General features: G+C 41.1%; 1 protein-coding gene and 1 long non-coding RNA gene across 8 annotated transcripts in view; one reads left to right on the top strand and one right to left on the bottom strand.

Annotated features, from left to right (window-relative positions):
* Positions 1-9,122: 9,122 nt before the first annotated feature.
* LOC120399982 lies at positions 9,123-13,667 on the bottom strand. The gene is made up of 4 exons (XR_005595443.1): positions 13,573-13,667; positions 12,782-12,905; positions 11,384-11,425; positions 9,123-9,387 (listed from the first exon to the last, which is right to left on the bottom strand). It is a non-coding gene; the product is annotated as an uncharacterized LOC120399982 (long non-coding RNA).
* A 102-nt stretch (positions 13,668-13,769) lies between these two features.
* LOC120399981 (maestro heat-like repeat-containing protein family member 1) overlaps positions 13,770-18,700 on the top strand; it is a 70,951-nt gene continuing 66,020 nt past the window's right edge. For all 7 annotated transcript variants that reach the window (XR_005595442.1, XM_039528274.1, XM_039528276.1 and 4 more), the window contains exon 1: positions 13,770-14,090. The gene's annotated coding sequence lies outside the window, so the exon portion shown is untranslated. The remainder of the gene's footprint in view (positions 14,091-18,700) is intronic.

Below are 18,700 nucleotides of genomic sequence, written 5' to 3'. Positions count from 1 at the left end.
TGCAAAGCTCACCTCTTTTTCTGCCAGGCTTTTTCTGAGAAGGTGGATTGTATTGGATGTTGGGGCAGTCTTAACCTTAGTGGACTTGGGTGAATTTCATATTTTGGATATTGGTCCTAATTTGTATGTTTAATACTTTGCACAAGAGTCTAGAGCTTCATAAATGTCTGTCCATAAATTCAGATGCACATTCTTGAAGTCTTTCAAAATTTCCATCACAAAGTACCACAAGTTAAAAAATAAAACTGGAGAGAGGCATGGATCTGAGTCAGATTTATTTGTATTACTTTATCTCAAGGGGCCTGTGTAAACTGAAGGTGCTTTTTTCAAAAGCTTAGGAGAAACCCTGAAATTAAAAGATCTGGGTTAATATCAGGAGTTGAGACATTACTCCTTATTCATTACCCATTGTAGTTCTCAAGATCTTTCCAAACAAATGTAATAGATATTAATGGACTCTCGGGAGATTCCATAAAGCAGATCTAATACTGAACAAGAAGTGTTAAAGATGGTTTTTGCACAGACAGATTGTTAATTTATCCCATTTCTTAATATGTCTCTTCTAAAGCCAAGAAAGCATAAAGTATTGTTTGCAAACGCTTTGTTCTTGATGTTAAGCCTAATCTCTTGTCCCATTATTCAAATTCTTTACTTTCAGCCTAACTCAAGACCTTCATCCCTATTTATTTATGCTTTTTGAGCAATGGTGGCCTACTAGTTAGCTGAACTGGTGCAAACAGCACCGATTAGTTCCCCTGCTTAATGAGATTTATTAATCGTTACATTTTTCTGTTTGATGGTTCTATGAGGCTCATTGCAAGTGTTGTATTGAATATTTTTTTTATTTTATTTTATTTTTGTTCTCTTAAGTGCTAATGTCTTCCTCACATTTATGACCCTTGTGCTCCATGCTGTTTGTTAATATTTTTCTATCTGGTCCCTTTAGGTATTTGCCTTTGTTAAAACTTTATTCAATAAAAATTAATATTAAATGTCAGCATATTATTTCATTTATTATAAAATTCTTAATACAGAAAATGCATACAGATTTCTTCAAAGAATCAATGGTAACGTTAGAGAACAGACTGAATGCACAGGATACAAAAAATATGACTAACATATATGTAAAAGTTCTTCTAATTAAATTAGAATTAGCTATGAACAATATGTCCAGATTGGGTTTGTTTGTTAAAACATAAAGCACCAGATTCTGATCTCACCAGTTTTTCTGCAATGAAATTAGTCCCTTTTTAATTGTTGAGATTATAATCAAGCTCATGGTTTGATAATACACAGATGTCTGTAATCCAGTGATACAACCAGATTTCCCAGATGCTGCAATATCCCTAGATGTCAAAAAGGCAATTGCACAGCTCACTTGGGAATGCAGAATATATGTCTAGCAATTGCATGGTTTCAATTAAGACACAAAATGTCCTGTCATCTAGTGCACTGCTAAAATTTCAGTTAATTTTGTATCTTCAAAAAAATTCCTTCTATCTAGGGGTACCCTGAGGAATGTCCTCTCGTTCTTTTTATTACTGCTATTATCCAACATATAGAACTTTATACTAAACGTTTTACATGCAAACAATGCTATGCTTGATCTAGAATACCACTATTCAGTGGAAAAACAGTTTTTAGTGGACAGTCTCTAAAATACCTGGATATATAATAGAGAAATGAATTGTTTCTAATTCTCTTCTTTTATCTTCTCAGTAGGTAAAAAATCTTGGTATCCATTATTGTACAACAATTTGAAGATACCATGATATGCAACAGGAAAACAATAATGGCATTAAAAGAAGATTTTTTTTAATTTGGTCTTTAAACCTATCAGAGTGCAGATGATTAGCCATAATTAACATAATTGATGAGTAAACATATCTGAAATCCTTTTTGTTTTCTGGTCAATATCTTGTAATGGGTTCTCAGTTTGGGACTTGCATTTAAGAAACTTAACAGAAAATGTTGTTCTGTTCACAAAGTGGAGAGAGGAGGAGTGGGGAGAACATAATAACTTGCCTCAAAAACTTCCTAGGAAAATTGAGTTTGTCAAGACTTGAAAGCTCCTTATATACTGTGTTTAAAGTCTTCGGTTAGAGCCAACCTCCAAATATGAAGCACTCAGATACATTGTGCTATGGACAATATAAGAACCAAACGGAAAAGAATGAGTCACTAGGTGTAAAGAATGAGCCTTTTGACAAATTAGCCACATTTAAAGTGACCTTTGGCTCCTTTTCTGATTCCTGCTGCTACCTCAAGTTTACCTAAGCTTTGGAGCAAGATAGGTAAGGCTTTCGGAAGGACATTAACAGTTGGCCCTTGCCCTGAGGCCCCCTATCCTATCTTCATATTCTCTCATGTTGAAACACACAAAATCAAGGATCGTGGACAAAATTGGCATAATATGTAGGATGTAGGCTATATTTCTACATGCCGCAGAAAAGCACACTTCAGTGGCAGTGAACTGTCTGCCTGTGTTATACTCAAGAACTTGATATCTCAGACTCTGCTGAAAGAAGCTCTGTGCAGCAAAATAGCTAAGTGCTAACCTAAAGATTTGCTTCAGCTGCCAGCATAGCCAGGAGGTAAACAGACCCAGCCTTAGAGGTGTCACTTCCTTTTGGATGAGAGAGATGATTTCTCTGTGACAGTTCAGCCACCAGAACACAGAGTATGGGGAGCTCCAGCCTGCTGCTATACTCAATAGCCCAGGAATGTGCTTTGCAAGTACAGCGATTTGTGCTGAAGGAAGTATTCCCAGCACACCTTCACTAGAGTTGGCTGTTTCTGTTGCCTCGGAACCCCAGCTTGTTTATATGTTTGATAAAACAGGATAACACTGTCTTTCATGAGCCTCTTTATAGCACATGCTTTGGCCACGAACTCTAAGCCATTTGTGTGCAGGTAATACTCCTCTCTTCCATATCTGGCTCACCATCTTAAACTGGTGTGTGATTCTGGGAGTAAATACTGCCCTACTGAACTGGGATTATATATGTTGGCGTCAGGGGCCAGAATGGGGAAAAAAAATGTAGCTTTTCTTCTAGTGTCCTCTGCATATCCCCACACTTGGGATGTGCACTGATTGGTCCCATTGAATGGTGCCTTCTACTAGCAGTCCTAGCCTTTCCTGCCCTGCCCCCAGGCTCCGAATACATTCTAAGGGTGTGACTTTAAATAGGGTACTTGCAGTTACTGCCTCAGTTCCTCTGACATGGATGGATGACAATCTTCTATGGATCAAGATCATTTAAATAGTTGGGATAAGTGCTCAGTTGTTTTTTTACATAGCATTAGAGTTAGTTTAAGTGTTAGTAATCGTTTTTTTAGGTTATTATGGCAGATCCAAAGATCAGAACACAATGATCAAATAGATGTGCATTGTTACAGATTCTGATGCCCATGCTCTCTGCCTAAAATGCTTGGGGGACGGACATTTTCTTTCATGTTGTTCCATTTGCAGCACTTTCACACCATGATTCCAGAAAGGAGAAGCAAAACAGACTCCAAGCTCTTCTGCAAGAAGCCTTATCTACCATATCCTCCAGATTTGAGGTTTCTAATGAATTATGTGGTTAAAAACCAAGAGGCTTGTTTCAGCTCAGAGCCCTTCCAGTTCCAGGAAAACTTTGGTACTTAGACCAACAGTCTCTGCACCAAGTTCCAGCTCAAAAGAGACTGAGCACTCGGTACCAGAGTCATCTAATCTGACATCACCAAGACCACCGCTGTTGAGGAAATCCAGAAGAGACAATAGATTCTCTATGCTGGGCATTTCCACAAAACCAGGGCCCTCCATTCTAAGACAGAAGACAAAACATTTATTCTGGAGATTGATTGGAACTGATGGATCATGGCTGGACAGATCAGAGACATAAAGAGAGAACCTCTAAATGAGGGCTGTCAAGCAATTAAACAAATCGTGATAAATTGTGATTAATCACATCGCACAATTAAACAATAATAGAATGCCATTTATTTAAATATTGTTGGATGTTTTCTACATATTCAAATATATTGATTTCAATTACAACATAATACAAAGTGTACAGTGCTGACTTTATATTTATTTATTATAAATATTTACACTGTAAAAAACAAAAGAAATAAGTATTTTTCAAATCACCTAATACAAGTACTGTAGTGCAATCTTTATCATGAAAGTTGAACTTACAAATGTAGAATTATGTACAAAAAATAACTGCATTCAAAAATAAAACAATGTAAAACTTTAGAACCTACAAGTCCACTCAGTCCTATTGCTTATTCAGACAAACAAGTTTGTTTACATTTGAAGGAGCTAATGCTGCCTCCTTGTTCACAATATCACCTGAAAGTGAGAACAGGCATTTGCATAGCTCTGTTGCGGCTGGCATCGCAAGATATTTATATGCTAGATACTCTAAAGATTCATATGTCCCTTCATGCTTCATCCACCGTTCCAGAGAACATGTGTCCATGCTGATGACAGGTTCTGTTCGATAACAATCCAAAGCAGTGCAGATCAACACATGTTCATTTCATAATCTGAGACAGATCTCACCAACAGAAGGTTGATTTTCCTTTTTGATGGTTCCAGTTCTGTAGTTTCTGCATTGGAGTGTTGCTCTTTTAAGACTTCTGAAAAAATGCTCCACACCTCATCCCTCTCAGATTTTGGGAGGCACTTCAGATTCTTAAACCTTGGGTCAAGTGCTGTAGCTATCTTTAGAAATCTCACATTGGTGGTACCTTCTTTGAGTTTTGTCAAATCTGCAGCAAAAGTGTTCTTAAAATGAACAACATGTGCTGAGTCATCATCCAAGATTACTATAACATAAAATATATGGCAGAAGTGGATAAAACAGAGCAGAAGACATACAATTCTCCCCCAAAGAGTTCAGTCACAAATTTAATTAGCACATTATTTTTTTTAATGAGAGTCATCAGCATGTAAGCATGTCCTCTGGAATGTGACCGAAGCATGAAGAGAGATACAAATATTTAGCAAATCTGGCATGAAAATACCTTTAAATGCCAGCTGCAAAAGTCCCATGCGAATGCCTGTTCTCACTTTCTGGTGACATTGTAAACAAGAAGTGGGCAGTATTATCTCCCGTAAATATAAACAAACTTGTTTGTCTTAGCAATTGGCTTAACAAGAAGTAAGACTGAGTGGACTTGTCAGCTCTAAAGTTTTACATTGTTTTATTTTTGAGTGCAATTATGTAACAAAAAATCTACATTTGTAAGTCTTATTTTCATGATGAAAAGATTGCACTACAGTTCTTGTATTAGGTGAATTGAAAAATACTATTTCTTTTGTTTATCATTTTTACAGTGCAAATATTAGTAATAAAAATAATATAAAGTGAGCAGTGCACACTTTGTATTCTGTGTTGTAACTGAAATCAATATATTTGAAAAATGTAGAAAAACATCCAAAAATGTTTAATAAATTTTAATTGGTATTCTGTTTAACAGTGCAATTAAAACTGCAGTTAATTGTGATTACTTTTTGGAGTTAATTGCTTGAGTTAACTGTGATTAATCAACAGCCCTACTCTAAATATTTTCCTTTGAGTTCTGAAGAATTTTGTGAGTCTGGGTGTTTATATAGGCACCAGTGGCAGCTAATACTGAGGACGTACAAGTGTCTGGAATAGCAGTTTTTGGTTCTGGTTAATTTGGCAACAGTGAAGAGGAAATTGGGTACAGAACCACAATCTCAGAGATCTCTAGTGGACACAAACTATTACAAACACAAGTATCCCGGTTCTGACATGTTACTGGACTGGCCTAATTGGTATGAATGGCAAATGCCTTGGATTCCTTGGCCTTACTGGTCAACTCTGACATTTCCTTACCAGCCTCCTTCCACGTAACCTGTCCAACATAGAACTGAAGAATGTTTTCTAGATCCATGACATCCAGGTCCAAGCTACGGTCCCGGATGTCATGGATCTGGGAATTACAGATACTTAGTGGCAATGGACCGTCTGACTCAACAGCAAGGAAAAGTGTACCATCCAGACACATGATCATATCTAATAGCATGGGCAATACTTCTTTAATGAAGTTGACGATGTCTTTTTTAACAGCTATTCAACCTAGTCTACTAAACGTTAGAAGGGAATCAACTAGAAAACGTAATCAATGAAAATGGAAAAGATGTTTGCTATGGATATTTAATTGGGGTATAGATTCTATATCAGCACCTATTCATTCTATACTAGAGTAGAGTTTATATTTGAAGCATTAAGATGTATCTGTTGCTTCACTTAAGGTACATTTAGTCACACTAGCCATTTTTTCCATTCTAATATATAAGATAGCAAATCAGTTTTCTCACATGAGATTGTAAAGAAGTTCTTTAAAGGGTTACTAAATTTGTACCCTCTGGTAAGAGATCCTGTGGTTCCATGGGACACAAATTTAGTGCTATCACAGCTTCTGTCACCACTATTTGAGCCCTTGTCTTTGTGTTCTTTATTTAATCGATCAGTTAAGACTGCCTTTGTTATAGCGATAACATCAGGCAGGAGGACTGGTGAACTTCATGCATTAATGGCTGATCCTCCATTTATGATCTTTTATAATGACAAAGTAGTGTTTCATCCACATCCTAGATTTGTACCAAAAGTCATTTCTGAGTTCAGTGTCAATCAGTCTATTACTTAGCCAGTGTTTTTCCCAGGCCCTATTTGGAGAACGGTGTATAAAAACTGCATTGTTTGGACGCAAAGAGAGTTTTATCATTCTATTTGGGTAGGACTAAAGACTTTAGATCCTCACATAAATAGTTTGTGTCATATGCTGGTAACTGTAAAGGAAACCCTGTTTCCACACAAATGTTGTCCAGGTGGGTCAGAGGGTGTATAGTGGAAACTTATAAGGGTGTATCACAATCTCCCCCTCTCCAACTGAAAGCACATTCCACTAGGGTTCTGGCAGCCTTGGTGGCAGGTTTGAAGTGTGTTCCGATGATAGAGATTTGTAGAGCAGCCCTGTAGAGTTCTATACACAAATTCACAAAACCTACCTTGTTAGATATTTCAGCCAGGTCACATGCAGAGTTTGGTAGATCGCTGCCACAGTCCTTATTCAGTTAGGACTCCTTACCCATAGTCCTAGTTAATATGCATACTACTGACTAAATTGTCTCAAGAGTGGGAATGTGCAGAAGACACTCGCAGAAGAAAAGATGGTTACTTGTAACCAAGCTCTTGGAAATGGACTGTGCATATTCACAGTGCTTGTCCTTCTGCCCCTCTTTTATGGAGTCCTATCTTCTACTGCTCTGTATTAGCAGTGGAAGGAACTGAGGCGGTAACCACCGGTGACCTCCTATTTATAGCCACACCCTCAAAATGTACTTATAGCCTGGGGATGGGGAGGGCATAGAATCACAGAATTGTAGGACTGGAAGGGACCTCAAGAGGTCATCTAGTCCAGTCCCCTACACTCATGGCGGGACTAAGTATTATCTAGATCATTCCTGACAGGTTTGTCTAATCTGCTGTTAAAAATCTCCAATGATGGAGATTCCACAACCTCCCTAGACAATTTATTCCAGTGCTTAACCACCCTGACAGGAAGTTTTTCCTAATGTCCAACCTAAACCTCCCTTGCTGCAATTTAAGCCCATTGCTTCTTGTCCTGTCTTCAGAGGTTAAGAACAATTTTTCTCCCTCCTCCTTGTTAACAACCTTTTATGTACTTGTAAACTGTTATCAGGTTCTCTCTCAGTCTTCTCTTCTCCAGACTAGACAAACCCAATTATTTCAATCTTCTCTTATAGTTTGTTTTCTAGACCTTTAATCATTTTTGTTGCTCTTCTTGGGATTTTCTCCAATTTGTCCACATCTTTCCTGAAATGTGGTGCCCAGAACTGAAACAGTTCTCCAGTGGAGGCCTAATCAGCATAGAGTCGAGTGGAAGAATTACTTCTCGTGTCTTGATTACAACACTCCTGCTCATATATCCCAGAATAATGTTTGATTCATATTTAGCTTGTGATCCACGCTGTCCCCCAAATCCTTTTCTGTGGTACTTCTTCCTAGGCAGTCATTTCCCATTTTATATGTGTGCAACTGATTGTTCCTTCCTAAGTGGAGTACTTTGCATTTGTCCTTATCGAATTTCATGCAAGCAGTTGTCTAGGCACTGCTAGAACAAGGCTGCATTGTTCAATGGCACCTGTCGGCGCATGTCAAACCTTGATTACAAGTAAGTAATGTTCATTTTCCTATGCTCTGCCCACAGTCCTATATCTGTTGTGACAGACCCAGGCCAGTTGGGAACAGCAGAGTAGTAGAAGGGAGATATACTGGCCACTGGATAAGTGGTTTTCTGTTCCCTGAGTGACCAGAGCAGTGGCTGCTCCAGGCTAATGAGAACACCTGACTCCAATTAACCTGCTAAGGGTCAGGTGAGGCTGTTAAGCACCTGACTCTAATTAAGGCCCCCTCTTTTGCTCTAAAAGGGCTCACTCCAGTCAGGCCAAAGGGAGCCAGAGGAGAGGAAGTGTGTGCAAGGAACTGGAGCAAGAGGCATGCAAGAAGCTGAGAGTGAGTAGGCATACTGCTGGAGGACTGAGAAGTGTTATCAGACATCAGGAGGAAGGTCCGGTGGTGAAGACAAAAACAGTGTTGGGAGGAGGCCATGGGGAAGTAGCCGAAGGAGTTGTAGCTGTCGCGCAACTGTACCACGAGGCACTCTAGACAGCTGCAGTCCACAGGGCCCCGGTCTGGAACCCGGAGTAGAGGGCGGGCCCGGGTTCCCCCCAAACCTCCCAACTCCTGATCAAACACAGGAGGAATTGACCTGGCCTGTGGCCCCTACCAGTGGGGAAGGTCTCTAGACTGTTTCCCGACCCACAGGGTGAATCTGTGAGGCAAGCAAATCCACCAATAAGCGCAGGACCCACCAAGGTAAAGGAGGAACTTTGTCACACCATTTATTTGTTGCCAAAATATATTCATAATATGAGTATCTTCACTCATCGTTCAGTGGTGGAATAGTTACCAATACTGATATTTATATTTGCACACATTACTCTATATAATAAACACCCCTTCAGGCTACTTCCAGACTCAGGGAGAAATTGCTGCATCAGTTTACAGATGGTTTATATTATAACGGTTACATTTTCAATCATAAGAGTGAAACACTTGATGATTTATAAAAGGAAGCTTAGATTCTTAATCACAAGATGACGCCGCATAGGGAGCTGCTACAAGCCAGACCAATCACTTCCTGAAGAATTTAAATGCATGGTTTCTATTTCTCTCCTGAGGTCCTGATAGCTTGGTTTACAGTTTACAGTAATGCAGAGGGACTGGATGTAGAATGCAGTCTTGTTATCCAAGCCAAATCTCCGGGGTTACATCCTCTGCCCTGGTAAGTGGTGAATGAAAAGATTGTGTGGTTAAAGGCTCTAGGCAAGGGCCTTGTCCTGTTTTAGTGATTCAGCCTAGTTTACAACCATGATGTAAAGGACTCTTTAATATATAGATTGGGCCTTACCCAATGAGGTAAATGTATTGACATGTTCCCCCCCATCCCCGTCCTCTTTTATTTAATGAATGGCTCCCCAAAGAGAGAGCTGTCATCTTCTGGACCTAGTCTCTTTGTTTCCAATTAGAGGTCAACCTTTATCTGTGCTGCCTTATAGTGTTTGTCATCAGAGCTGCACTGTATTACAGAATGAGGATCAATGAGTTCCCCAGACTTCAAATAATTTTCTGCTAATTTGAACTCAATGTCATTTTCAGTACCTGCTGCCAACATTTTGGTTTACTAATGCCTCAAAAAGTTCAAATTCTTCCTCTGAGTATATCTATCAGCCCCATTGCTCTGTATCATGCTCCAATACTAGCTGCTTCTGCATTAGTATTTTGAAGTCAACAGACTTTAAGCTTCTGCTTGAGGAACTTCACTTACAGGTGAGTAACTCTTCCTTGTTTAGCTTTTATCAGTTTTACTACTGGATTAGTTTGTGTGTGTGTGTGTTTTCTTTGGAAAATTTCCCCACGATATGCACCAACTCCGTGGGTGTTCCGGGGCTCAAGCACCCACTGAAAAAAATAGAGGATGCTCAGCACCCGTAGGGCTGGATTCATCTTTTGTGGGCCGCAGTGCCCAGACTGTGGCTCTGCCCCGAGGCCTCTCCCCTGCTCAGCCTCTTCCCCCTGAGGCCCCTCCCCATTTAGCCTCTCCCCCCAAGGCCTCGCCCACCACTCACACGGGGGAGGGGGAATGGAGAGGAGTGAGCAGGGAGAGGGAGTGGAGAGGAGCAAGCAGCAGGTGGGGGAAAGAGGCTGAGCACGGGTGGGGTGAGGGTGAGGCCACAGTCCACGCCCTGGATCCCCTTCTGCATGTGGGCCTGGCACCATTGGTTCCATTTAAAACCCAGTAACTGAGCACCCATGAGCCACAGTGTTGCTGACAGTTTCATCCAATAGCTACAGTGAGACGTAATGTCTTTAAAGTGGGACAAAAGTGAAGACAACGTGTAGGTGAATGCAATGATTTTAATATACTGTAATTCATGATCATGTAATTATGTAGTACATTACTATTTTAATAATGAGTAAATTAAGACACCAGTGATGGACACATTCAATAACTAGAATATGAAAGAAATGTATAAATATGATGAAAATAGCCTCTCCCCCCAAAACTGGCAGCGCCCGCCCCCAACACATGCATCTCTTCAAGAGCCCCCACTGGCAAAACCAAAAGTCAATGCCTGTGCTCACCACCTAAGTTCCCTCTAAACTGAGGCCGTGCAGCTGCCTATTAAGCACCACGCAGACGCTCAGAGCTGCGGTGGGGAGAGATGCCCCTGCCCTAGCCCAGCCCTGGACCTTCCACGACCGGGGGACAGGTGCCCCTCACCCTCCCAACCCAGGTGCTGCTTCAGGAAGAGAGCTGGGGGGTGTCCTCTCCACACTGTAGCCTCAGGGAGCCCCACTGAACCCCAATCCCCTCATCCCCCACTGGAGCCCTTCCCCTGCCACACCCCAACCCTCTGCCCCAGCCCTGAGCCTCTCATCCCTGGCCCTATCCCAGAGCCTGCGCCCCCAGCTACAGCCCTCACTCTCCTGCACCCTAGCCCTCTGCCCCAACCCTGAGCCCCCTCCCACACCCTGAACCCCCTGGCCCTACCCCACTACATGAATTTTATGTGCACCAATATGGAGGTGATCTATCACACATCACTTCCATATTGGTGCATATAACAAAATTCATTCCCCATATGTGTGGGAAAAATTAGAGGGAACACAGCTCACCACTCAAGGATGGATACCTGCTGACTTTTTTTTGTGGTTTTGTCCATTAAATACTTCTCTGAAATACATATACATAGCCACATGATGGCACTACTCACCCACATTTGAAACAGAAGAGCCCATGTCTGGTAAGGAAAAACCTAGGTTCAAAAGTATGAGAGTTAAGGATAATGAAATCCATTTATGACAGAGTAGTCTAGTACATTATGGAATGAAAAATTATAGATACTGGTATGCATGTTTAAATATATGGATTTACAAAACAGTAATTTACCAGATTTTATCATATATTCTTATTTATTATAAGTATTTGTTTAGCAACCAGTTTTCTCTGTACAAAACATGGTCCCTGAGGAATTTATAACACGTATGGTTCAAAGTCCATAGTCTAGTGCAGAGGTTCTCAAACTGTGGTCCATGAGCTCCATTCAGGTGGTCCTCAGATAGTTTCTTCTAAAGTGTGCACCTGGGTGGCCACACATGAGAGAATGAAGGGTCACCCGCCTAATTAGTGGATCCGCACTTTCACCTTAGATAATAGACTTCTGTTAGCTTAGGGTCCTAGAAAGGGGCCCGACAGTCAAGGTGTTAAGGCTGTGCTGCCTGGTGCTGAGTGCCTTCATTTCCCATGGACTTCAGTGGGAGTTGAGGGCAATCAGCATCTTGCAGAACAGTCACAGTCTCTTCTGAAGGTTTAGGCCTAATAATTAGGCTAATTGTTGACACTGATTATAAGTTAACTATCACTTTATCTCCTAGTAGCCTTAGCATCATTTTTTAAAATTGATTCCTACACCCATTAATTTCCTTTAATTGCTTTTAGTGGTCCATAATTGTCAAATATCTCGGAGATCTTATAATCCTTTCAGTCAGGGGTGGATAAGGTGGTAAGCCAGATCCCCAATTAGTGTAAACTGGTGTAGTCCATAGGATTTCACATGAGAAATGGGGATTTGCTTGTGTAGATCACACTGAAGGAGCAAGTTCTGCCTTCTAGATTGCAAGTTTTTGTGGCAGAGTCTCTCTTTTGTGTTGTATATAGCACAAAGCACACTGTTTATACTAAACAAGGAATACATAATTCTGTGTTTTGTCTGTAAGGGCTGATGGAAAGCAGAGAATTTTTTTTTGCTCACTCCGATGTTAGTGGTGGTATTAACAATTGGCCAAATATCACAGAATTATGAACTTAGAACGTCAGATAAGTGAAGTAAGGTTTGGTTTACACTCCCCTTAGCCTATCATTTCTCTTGAACATGGACTAATTCAGATCAGATTGAGACTTAAAAAAAAAAATCACACATTTCATGACAGCAAGTTAAAAGGGTAAAACTACTTATAAATAACTGCTCTTCCTCCCCCCCCAAAAAAATTAAAATAAAAGCACGTGCCCACGTCAAGGGAAATATATTTATTTTAAAACATGTATTTGGATACTTGGGTACTCTATGCTGCAAACTCTTAAGCATATGTAACTACACTTGAATAAACTTTACACATATAATGTAAGTATCTGTAGGATTGAACTCTTAGATTGTAATCTCGGCAGGGCAGGGATCCTGTTCCATCTCTGTGTTTGCAGAGCATGCTCAACAGGGCATCAAGCCCACATCAGGACCTCTGTATTAAATAAGAAAGGTCAGTTACTAGAGAAGGCCTATTGCTACACTATTATACACCACTCAAATGATACAATTTGATCCATGAATGTTGGGGTTGATTGGGTTTTCCCTTTTCTCTGTTTTGCATAGGTTTAATTGATTAGCACGTCCTGTATTTTTTTCAAAACATAGTCAAGAGACAAACAAACAAACAGAATACTTGGTCTCTTCCTCCATATTTTTTCATAGTCACACATTTGGGATCAGATTCTGCCTCCGTCTACTCGCATTGAGAGGACCTTATTCCACCACTACATTCTACTGAAGAAAATGAGAATACTAACAGAGTATGGTGGTATTCAACCTGGTTAAAGGAGACAGCATTTATTTTGTAAATGCATCTTCTCTACTCCCTACCTCCCTGTCAGCTTCTGGGAAAACGCACAATCAATAACAAACTATTCATATTTTAAAAAGAGAAATTTGCTTCTTATGTAAGGAGGAAACTTGGGAAGGTTTGGCACATATGATTGTGTTTCTACAGTGCAAAGCACAATAGGGTCATGACCCATGATCAGCTCCTAGGTGCTAGCACAATATAAATAATATATAGTTGTTGAGGCTTTCAGACTGTACCAGATTGATTGATTTGACAGCCCCTCCCTGACCCTACCCAACTCCCAAACCTTGTATATTCAGTGCCATTGGGTTTCATGCTCCTTTCACATGGGTTTTACACCAATAACCCCACTGACTTTAATGGAGTGAGAGGAGAGTTAGGTGACCACCAGAAGAACCTGTTACATAAGTCTTGTGGCTGATCTCCTAGCAACAGTATGGTAGTCCATTATGACCTGTCTTGACAATGGATAAGTCAGTGGAATTCAGTTGGTTGCATGGGTAGACGCTGGATATTTCTATATTTGTTCCAGTGAACTCTGCTTTGAAAAAACTAAAGCTCTAATGAATATTTAAGGCCAGATCCTCAGCTGGTGTAAATTGGTGTAGCTCCTTTAGGGTCAAGGGAGTTATGCTGATTTACACCAGCTGAGGACCTGCCTCAAACTGTTTTCCCCTTCAAGTAAGTTTACCTCAGAAGTGTCTCTATTGTATGTGGAGCCTGATTTTGGTGCAGTCTGCAAGAGGGAGGGAATGGTTTACTAAGTACGAGAGACCGCGACAGACGTTTTGAGACAGAATAACGGTAAGCATTTTAAGAGCTAGTTACATTCATTTCTCCTAAATTACAAACATGCTTTGTGTCTTTTAGGTTCTAGAAGTACAGAACATGGTGATGTACAAGTTCATCTTAACCAGTAAACAGAATGCATTAACAAAAGTACAGTTTCACTGAACTAGAAGCAACCAAATCTGGGGAGAAGTTTGAACAGAACTTTGTATGGCTTCATTAGTAATTTATAACACCAGGCAGAGAGAGAGTCTGAGTTAGAAGCAGATTGGATAAGCTCATAAAACCAGCCCTTTCCCAGTTACCTTCTCAATATGAGTTTTCCAGGAGTTCAGCAATGTTCAGATTTAAAGTTTCCATTTGGCTACTGTGGAGAAGATGGCCCAGCCTCAAACTCTGAATCTGGCTCCTAACTATGCTCCAAAACCTGAGCATCTTTAGATCCAGGGCTTTGTTTAATGCTCATCGCTACTTTTCATCATTTACGCTGTTTTATTTACTTCTTTGCATTTCACTCACCTTGGGAAATTAAGCTAGATAAGTCATTTTCACTTGCTTGATTCTTATGCCTTAATATAACAGAATAATGTTTGGGTTGCAAACACTGGAGGAAAATGGTTAAATCCACACAACAAATTGTGTTAATTGAAATAAATAAATAAAGAAAACATTTCTGCTCATGCAGAATGGGTCTTGGATGCAAAATGGCTCATGCAGAGTAGTTCTTGCCAAAAGCTATTGTAGCCTGCTGCTCAATATACAGTAACTCCTCACGTAAAGTCGTCCCAGTTAATGTCGTTTCGTTGTTACATTGCTGATCAATTACAGAACATGCTCATTTAAAGTTGTTCAATGCTCCCTTATAACCTTGTTTGGCAGCCACCTGCTTTGTCCACTGCTTGCAGGAAGAGCAGCCCGTTGGAGCTAGCTGGTGGGGGCTTGGAACCAGGGTGGACCAGCAGCCCCCCTATCAGCTCCCCTAAGTTCCCTGTGCGGCAGCTGCCCAGCAGGCTATCAATTGCCAGCAGTTCAGCTGTCCCTCCCCCCACTGCCATGTGCTGCTCCTGCCCTCTGCCTTGGAGCTGCTCCCTGGAGCCTCCTGCTTGCTGTGGGGGTTGGAGGGGGAAAGAGGGGGACTAATGTCAGGGTGTTCCCCTCCCCCTCCTGCACCCTGCTTACCCCATCTTCCATAGAGCAGGGGGGACACATGACAGGGCTCAGGATTGAGGGAGCTTCCTGGCAGCAGCTGCCGTCTCAGCTTGCTGATCTACTTAACAAGGCAGTGTACTTAGAGTGGAGTCACTGTACTTAAAGGGGCAATGCGCATCTGTCTCATACACACAGGGTGTGTGTCTCTGTCTGCCATGCTGTCTCCCCTCCCTCCATTCATGCTGCCTTGTAGAATGTGATGCTACATAACAACAATGTGTTAACCCTTGAGGACTCAGCCAATTGCTAGTTCATCATTTAGCAATAAGACATTCCCTGGGAAATATTCCACCCTCTGACTCCACAACCTCAACCAAGCTTCACAATCATCATTGCTGTGTACAGTATTAAATTGTTTGTTTAAAACTTACTCTCTCTCTGTGTGTGTAGGTACTTTTGTCTGGTGAAAACAATTTCCCTGGAACCTAACACACCAACCCCGCCTCTCCATTTACATTAATTCTTATGGGGAAAACTGGATTTGCTTAACATCGTTTTGATTAAAGTTGCATTTTTCAGGAACATAACTACAATGTTAAGTGAGGAGTTACTGTATATCAGGCACCTCTGGATGACATAATTTCTAAACAAAGGTTACAATATCTGATGTAATGCTGCAGCTATATTTTGCCCCAGGAAGCCTGCAGATTGAATCACTTCTGTTCTCCCTGTCTCATAACACAAGACCCAAGCGGATAGTCAATATAAGGTGGTAAACTCAAAACTGATAAAAGGAAATATTTTTTTCTCACATAGCACACAATTAGACTGTAGAACTCATTGTCACAGGATATCACTGAAGCCGAAAACTGAGCAAGTTTAAAGGAACTGAATATTTCCATAGATAATAAGAAGAGCCAGAGTTGTTATAGTTAATGCTAATATACATTTTTGAGAAGATAATAAGCTTCAAGGCTTAAGCCAGTCTTTACTGGCAGTTAGGAGGGTTTTTGCACCTTTCTAAGAAACATCTGGTACTGGCCACAGTGGGAGAACACATCTTGAATTACATGGAGCATGGATCTGATCCTGGATGGCAATTTCATTATATTCCTTGTATGTCTGGAGGAATGTCTAGATGACCTTGACAACTGAAAGTATCGGAGCTTTTAAATAAAGAGTTGATAAAAAGTCAACATTTATGGACGGTAACCTAAAAGAGAGAATAAATGTGATTCTTGGAGTGGCTCTGCATATTCCCACATATGAGTAATGAACCAACCAGTGCATCTTAACAACAGAACCTTCTCTGAGCAGTGCCTATCACAGCACACGTGTTCCTCCTCTTATCCCTCTCCTCAGTGTCTTCGAATATTCTGAGGGTGAGGCTATATCAGGATATGCTGTGCCTTTTACCATCTCAGCTCCCTCCAACCGGTTATGCCACATGGAAGTGAACCTCTCTAGTGCATCAGGTCTGGGTTTTTCTACTATATTTTAATGCCTTTAGATAATTGTTATTGCTCTTAGTGTTAGTTTAGTTTAGTTTTAGTTTAGTTTGTTTTAGGTTTAGGTTTGGTTCCCTGTGATGACAGAACTGAAGAAGAAGAAGCCAGGATTTAAGAGATGCTCTTCTTGCCCAGCCAGCTTCCTGGCATCGGATGACCACATTAGGTGCTCTAAGTGTCTCAGAGAAGGTCACTCTCCTTCTTCTGGGTATTCTATAGGTCAGGTTTCCGCACCCAGAGTGGGTAAGGAGAGGCAGAATAGTCTGTATGTGTTCTTAAGCCAATGGTTTCTGGGAGATTGTTGGATCTGAAGACCAAGAGGCCTGTTTCATCTCCAGCTGCCTTGTCTGGTAAGACTAAAGTTCCTAAAGGATCCCACTGGTCTGGGTTGTCATTGGTTCCTGCTTCTGTTCATATGTTGTTGGATCATCCTGTTAAAGCTGCAAGGGTGTCAAAGGCATTGTTTGGTCAGTTGGTGGCTAAAGACCCCACGTTTAAGCTGTTGGTTCTGAAGAAAAAGGTGAGAGAGAAGACTGCTACTGTTAGCTGTGCCAGATCCTATAGGTCAGACTTACTGGATCTGTCCGATTCTCTCATGTCTTCTGCAATTCTGACACTGAAATCTAAACCATTTCCACATTCGGCTTCACAGCACATGGTTACAGAGCTGAGACTCTTTCCAGAGCTGCTGATGCCTAAACCCATAATATTGGTACTGTTGTTCATTCCCACTTCAGTGTCATTGTTGGATCTGAAAGGGGCTATTATGATGGTGGTTGATGTTTACCATTAAGCTTCTGAGCATTCATCGGATCTGAATGAGAGGCTGTTGGGGAAGAGGAAGAGAGAAGCTTTGATAGATCTAAATTCACTTCATCCAAAAAGAGGGGTAGATTAGAAGATTATTGTGAATCTGTCTCCAGATCCATCTTTGCCTCCTCCTACTACTCCTATAAGTTCACCAAGCTGATCCTTGTCATCTTTTATGTGTCTACACCCGCTGTTGGTTTCTCTGATGATAGCCATAATGGGATCTGAGATTGGATCCTCAGAAGAGGATAGAGGGAGAGTTAAAAGACTTAGGTGGCAAAAATTTGGATGGTTCAAGTCTAGGTTTCCTCAGTCTTTTGGAGAATTCCTTCTCTGGGTATGTTCCTGGATCCCAACCAGGGCTGCCCAGAGGATTCAGGAGGCCTGGGGCAAAGCAATTTTGGGGCCTCCTTCCATAAAAAAAAATGTTGCAATACTATAGAATACTATATTCTTGTGGGGGCCCCGTGGGCCCTGGGGCAAATTGCCCCACATCCCCCCCCCCAGGCAGCCCTGATCCCAACTATCAGAGAGACTGACAGTCCTGGCTTCCATGGTCTAATCTACCCCCAGAATTTTTTAATCATCCACCTTATGGCAATAAAAATGATGTTCTGACCGATAAGGATCTGTTAGCTGAGAATTATGTGGATCCAATTCTGCCAGATCCATCTGCAGCTCAAACAGTGTTTCCTGACATTTTGTTGGAAGAAGAAGAAGAGGTGTTAGTGCCTCTTTTTGAGCAGGGTCAGGTGGATACTGACTTTGATCCTGATTTGTCACCTGATGAGCATGTGGACATTGCTGCTGCATCATCTTTCTGAGCATCCTTTGCAATTCCACAAATTAGTGGATTGTATGGAATCCTCTTTGAACTTACCTTGTTGCTGTGGAAGAGATGCCACATCCTGTATTCAACGTTCTAGGTCCTCCTTCAAGGAATAGGATGTCTTTACCCGTATTGGATGCCATTTGCAACCTGCTAAGGCTGTGTATTTTGTCAGCCTATCTAAGATACCAGAAAATTCTATCAGATACTTCATGACTGTTTTTCATATTTTCTTACTTGCTATTTTTACTGTTCCTCTAGCGAGCCAGAAGGATGAGCAAATTACATGCCTTGATAGCCAATCTTCCATTTACTCTTTTTCACAAAGA

This window comes from Mauremys reevesii, linkage group 3, assembly GCF_016161935.1.
Source record: "Mauremys reevesii isolate NIE-2019 linkage group 3, ASM1616193v1, whole genome shotgun sequence".
In the NCBI taxonomy this organism is placed as follows: domain Eukaryota; kingdom Metazoa; phylum Chordata; order Testudines; family Geoemydidae; genus Mauremys; species Mauremys reevesii.
Note: the sequence above shows the minus strand (reverse complement) of the source record. Positions and strands in the feature narration are given on the sequence as shown.